Source organism: Coregonus clupeaformis, chromosome 28, assembly GCF_020615455.1.
Source record: "Coregonus clupeaformis isolate EN_2021a chromosome 28, ASM2061545v1, whole genome shotgun sequence".
In the NCBI taxonomy this organism is placed as follows: domain Eukaryota; kingdom Metazoa; phylum Chordata; class Actinopteri; order Salmoniformes; family Salmonidae; genus Coregonus; species Coregonus clupeaformis.
In genome coordinates this window covers 20,583,154-20,589,215 of record NC_059219.1, presented here as the reverse complement: position 1 = coordinate 20,589,215, position 6,062 = coordinate 20,583,154, and the positions used below count along the sequence as shown (strand labels likewise).

General features: G+C 40.2%; 1 long non-coding RNA gene across 2 annotated transcripts; it reads left to right on the top strand.

The window, feature by feature from the left end:
- The first annotated feature begins 253 nt into the window (after positions 1–253).
- Positions 254–6,056, top strand: LOC121562189. Of its 2 annotated transcripts, none has more exons than XR_006657541.1 (3): positions 254–290; positions 4,067–4,575; positions 4,714–6,056. It is a non-coding gene; the product is annotated as an uncharacterized LOC121562189 (long non-coding RNA). The 2 variants fall into 2 exon arrangements; XR_005999426.2 differs by lacking the exon at positions 254–290 and having other exon boundaries at positions 3,165–4,320; positions 4,504–4,575.
- The last annotated feature ends 6 nt before the right edge of the window (positions 6,057–6,062 follow it).

Genomic DNA, 6,062 nt, shown 5'->3' with positions numbered 1-6,062 from the left:
CTCAGACTTCAGTGAGTTCAAGACAACTGGGAACTCTGGAAAAAACGAGCTCCGACTGGGAGAATACGTTTTGAACAGTCATCCAACTTGGAATTCCAAGTCGGGAACTCAGGCCTCTTTCTAGAGCTCTGACCTGAAGATCACTGACATCATGATTCAACCTTGTTTTTTTTTCAGAGTTCCCGGTTGTCTTGAAAGCACCATAAATCCAGAGAATGCCAGACTTTGATGACAAAATCTGCCCACGAAGGACCGCCGCGCCACCTACCTGTTCAAGTGAGCACAACAAGGTGAGTCCAAACATGTCTTGTATGCTGCTGCATAAATGATGTAATATGTATTTTGTAGCTAAGAAAGTAATACTAAGTGTATGTTGTGTAGTAAGCTGTTAGTAGCCCATGTGCCTCACCCGTAAATGTAAATGTAAAATAACTTAGCCTACTGTTCTGACTTGGTGGTGCACATATAGGCTATAAATGTCATCATCAAATATTTTAAGAGCTTTCATTGTCTGCTTATATGCCCACTTTATGTATCCTACGGTTCTGACTTGGTGTACAGGGAGAATACTGTAAGAATGGCCCACGTTCTGAATTATGTCGCTGTACATTTAAAAAGTGCTGAACAAATAGTTATATTGACTACGTCCGTCCTAGCTCGCTCATTAATGTCTTAATCGAAATTACGGATTGCCTCTTATCCGCTCGTTGTTCCCTTATGCCATAGTTTGTACATGTCAATTGTCAGTAGAAATCACATTTGTTTAAGCAAGTCAGTCATATCAGCTATGTTTTTTAAAAAGGCAGGTAATGAGGCTGAATGAACTGTTTCGCTGCCAGACAAGGCTCTGCTGAAAGCCAGGTGTAGCAGTGGTAAGGTGTTAGGACTGCTGTTGTGACTCTGCTGTTGGGACAGCTTTATGTAGGCCCTAACAGTTTGTGGGCACTGTTTATCACCATTATAGTGCAAATAATGTATTGTTTAGTGTTGTGTTGTGTAGTGGCTTTGCTGGCATGCATAAAACAAATATTTTTTGAGTTTGCCCCACCAAGATTTACTTTGTCTCGGGCCTAACAAAACCTGTGCCAATATATCCTCCAAACACCGGCTTCTCGGGCATTATCACTTAATTATATAACGGGTGGGTCTAATCCTGAATGCTGATTGGTTTAAAGCGCATTCCAGATGGTGTCTATTCCACAAGTTACCACCGGCTAAATCTATGACGTTAAAATGCCTATTTACTCTGTTCAATCTGACTGCGCAATCCACTGTCTCATCAGCCCAGCCTGGACATTTATGAACTTGATCTCCACTATAAAAAGCATATAGACATTATGTCACATTTCTTTTAGACTAACATTTAGTTTTCTGCAGTGTAGATGGAGATTTGTATAAACCTTGCTGTCAGTCTCTCCGACATTTGCAACATTGTTTCAATATTCACATTTATTCTCCAGCTGTCCCATAGTAATGAACGTGTCGGGATGAGACAGACAGGCAGGCAGCTTTCCTCAGCCAGTCGAAATCATGAATCAGCATCATTTTTATAGATATACAATACCGTTCAAAAGTTTGGGGTCACATAGAAATGTCCTTGTTTTCGAAAGAAAATAAAAAATTTGTCCATTAAAATAACATCAAATTGATCAGAAATACAGTGTAGACATTGTTAATGTTGTAAATTGCTATTGAAGCTGGAATCGGCTGATTTTTTATGGAATATCTACATAGGCGTACAGAGGCCCATTATCAGCAACCATCAGTCCTATGTTCCAATGGCACGTTGTGTTTGCTAATCCAAGTTTATCATTTTAAAAGACTAATTGATCATTAGAAAACCCTTTTGCAATTATGTTAGCACAGCTGAAAACTGTTTTGCTGATTAAAGAAGCAAAAAAATTGGCCTTCTTGAGACTAGTTGAGTATCTGGAGCATCAGCAATTGTGGGTTCGATTACAGGCTAAAAATGGCCAGAACCAAAATAACTTTATTCTGAAACTCATCAGTCTATTCTTGTTCTGAGAAATGAAGGCTATTCCATGCGAGAAATTGCCAAGAAACTGAAGATCTCGTACAACGCTGTGTACTACTCCCTTCACAGAACAGCGCAAACTGGCTCTAACCAGAATTGAAAGAGGAGTGGGAGGCCCCGGTGCACAACTGAGCAAGAGGACAAATACATTAGAGTGTCTAGTTTGAGAAACAGGCGCCTCCCAGGTCCTCAACTGGCAGCTTCATTAAATAGTACCCGCAAAACACCAGTCTCAACGTCAACAGCGAAGAGGCGACTTTCTAGGCAGAGTTGCAAAGAAAAAGCCATATCTCAGACTGCCCATCTTAATCTTTTATTTGTATTGGCCAGTCTGAGATATGGCTTTCTCTTTGCAACTCTGCCTAGAAGGTCAGAAGGCCATTTTGATTATGTAATCGAACCCACAATTGCTGATGCTCCAGATGCTCAACTAGTCTCAAGAAGGCCAGTTTTATTTATTCTTTAATCAGCACAACAGTTTTCAGCTGTGCTAACATAATTGAATGATAAACTTGGATTAGCAAACACAACGTGCCATTGGAACACAGGACTGATTGTTGCTGATAATGGGCCTCTGTACGCCTATGTAGATATTCCATTTTAAAAAAAATTCCAGCTACAATAGCCATTTACAACATTAACAATGTCTAACAACCATTTCCAGCTACAATAGCCATTTACAACATTAACAATGTCTACACTGTATTTCTGATCAATTTGTTGTTCTTTTAATGGACAGAAAAATTGCATTTCTTTCAAAAACAAGGACATTTCTAAGTGACCCCAAACTTTTGAATGGTAGGGTATACAAAGAACTATCAATAGAAAACATTTTGCTGTCTTTCCAGCTTCAGTTTGAAGTGATTGTGTTAGTTGTGTTGTTGGCTAGCTCCTCAGAACAACAGTGTCCTGACGAGAGCACATTTTCTATGCCAGGCGAAATCGTGCATCATTGTTATGGATGTATCCAAATAAACGTCACTACAAAACAGCTTAAACAAACTAAAATGCATCTACTTTGCTGTTATTCTGGCTGCACTTTTTGACGTGACTGTAAGTTAGCCGTAGTTGGCTAGCTAGCAAGCAAGGGATAAGAACGTTGCCAGCCAGTATGGCAATGGAACATTTAGAATGAACGACTGGGTCGCGTCCATAGATACAGAACAAAAAGACTGAACGACTGGGTCGCGTCTCTGGAAACCGAACCAATAGAATTAATGACCAGCCGGCTTGGGTAGCAACCCTCTTGTGGATGGATGAAATAGTATAAATAAATTAATCTAAATAATGTTTTTAATGAAAATATGTAAGTCATTATTTGAATATGTTGGTAACCCATTGTTTAAAAGTGATAATGCTCTCGAAGCCGGTGCTTGGACGATATATTGACTTTGTCTCGGGCCTAACAACACCCGTGCCAATATATCCTCCAAACACTGGCTTCTCTGGCATTATAACTTAAATAATGCACACTCTAGAATGCCCTTCAAGCCGATCAGACACGAGTATTCAACAATACGATGGTTTAATTAACCAATAAGGCCCGGTGGAATGTGGTATATGGCCAATAGTCCGGCACAGTGGACACATCATAAAACCTAGCGGTTAACCCGGTAATGGTTCCAATAGTTTTTTTCACAATTTTTGAACTTCTTCATATAAGATCTGTGTTTCGTATAGGCTTATCCTGGCGTGATGTTTTGATAACAGTGTAATTCTCTCTCGGACAAGGTGAGTTTTATCAATATATTCTCCTCAATTTACTCCAAAAAAATCTAAATGGCTCAGCAAGACTACAAATTCCTGCAGGAAGCTCCTGCATATCATCTCTAGCCGACACTGTCAGCTACCGTTCACCAGTGCGATCAGAGACCTTCTGTGTCCAATCCATGAACTTCTTATGTCCCCTTTCTCTGTCTTAGCTAGCCACTGACTACACTTTAGCTAGCTAGTTAGCAGAGCAGTAGATCAAAAAAATTATTAGCCTAGATAATTGTTTGTACAGTATGTCAACTTCGGTGTCTATTTCAGACCACAGTAGTGGTGGAGGTCAAGTGTCCCTATGGTGCAAGGGACTTACCATTGAAGAGGCAGTGAAGTCGAAGGATTTCTATATCAAGGAGGGAGGGTCTTACAGCCTCCATGAAGACCATCCTTACTGGCACCAGGTCCAAGGTCAGCTCCACATCACTGGAAGGGACACCTGCTTCTTCATTGTGTGGACCACCCAAGCTTCCATCACCATCCAGTATGACGACCCCTGACAGACTCATATTGCTCCTCCTGTCAGTACCTGTTTTCAGGGAAAACAATTCTACATAGTTCATACACACACACTAGGCTCCCCAAATAGGTTATATTACATTCAAGTTTTGGTCAAAGCAGCCAGCTAAAGTAATGTAGTTAACTTTATGATGGGCACAGTGGGAATTTATATCTGTGATGTTTAAATTATGTCTTACCCTCAGAGTGAGAGAGTACATCACTGCCAGCAGATCCCTTGCTGAGGGTGGCGTTGATCATGCACTGCTTCTCGTGGGGTGAGCAAGATGTTCTGCTTCATGTCTAAAACATGGGGAAAAGGGGACATAAAGTCAAAATGTTGATGCATCTACAAATTCAATGTTTTACACAATATTGTATCATATTTGATGAGTTACTGAACTGTCCATCCACAGGCTCAATGTGCTGTAGTCTCCACAACTGGACGCTCGCGGTCGGATCACACTGCCGCAGGATGTCCATACACTGGATGGTCTGAAGGATGCACTCCTGTTGCATAGAAATGTGGACTGAGGCGTTTAGCCTACTTTTACATTGTTTTGAAATTACAATCCATCTTGCAGAATACGCAGACAGGCACTTTCTATAGGCAGCATGCGTGTTTAGTTTGAAAAAGTAACTGCAAAATATGAAAACATTCTGCCCACACCTCTACAGAAATGTTACAAATTGCCATTGCACTTTCTTTTAGAAACTGCCATGGCTTAATTCCAAAGAGTTCCAAATTATACAGAAATTAAAGGCTGTTTTCGTCAATGATGTAGATAAAATCCTGGATTGCTGATGATATGTATTAGCCAATGAGAGGCTTTGAAGCCACCGGTCGGCCATATTGGCACTCCCCAGAAGAAGCTGTCCTTTTTAATTTAATGTTTCAAGGACAAAATGACATGTATTCAAGTATTTTTGGTTGTAGTGGGGACAGTAATATTAGAATTTTCAAAAAATTATACTTCAAGGATTCAAAAATATATATATTATGTTTAGCTCACATAATATAATGTAAAATTATGCATGAAGGTGTATTCAATAGAATAAACGTGGCAAAAAATAAATGGATGGAGGTGCGGGGCTTCAAAACAGCGCCCCTTGGGACTCGTCTAGTGTATATCTAAATCATTGGTTATTGTCGCCATAAAATGGGAATGAAGTACGTTTTCGAGGCGCCGTTATAATGCTCGTTCACGCGTACACAATATTGCGTTAGGTGTGAATTATAACTGGGATGGTGTGCAAAAAGGTTATAAATAAAAAAAAGTTTTATTTGCGCAGACTTATCAGAAATGGCGCAAGCTGAAATGTTCAGCGAAATTTACGCAACGGTTATAAATGGGGACCCTTGTAATTTTTTATGTGCCTTTGTTTGCAGGTGTTTGATGCCATTCAATTTGCTCTGTTCCATCCATTATTGAGCCTCTCAGCAGCCTCCTGTGCTGTTCTGTCTATATGGTCATCTCTACTCAAAGCATCAATTTAGTATTTATTAAGTAGTCATTCGTTCCTCTGTTGCCAGATTTGGACATGGTGGGATTGTCATAAAAGGAGTTCAGTATTGTGTAGGGAACGCTGAAGAAGGCTGTGTTAAGATTCTTTCTGAGACATTGCTTTTTTCCTTACCCTGTGACTTTACCTTGACCTAATTTGACAGCTTCAGAGTTTAAGGTGAGGAGAGGGGGAAAAGCCACAAGGGAAACGCGAGATGAGGATGGTTGACCTTTGTAAACATCTCACTTCCTAAGAATGC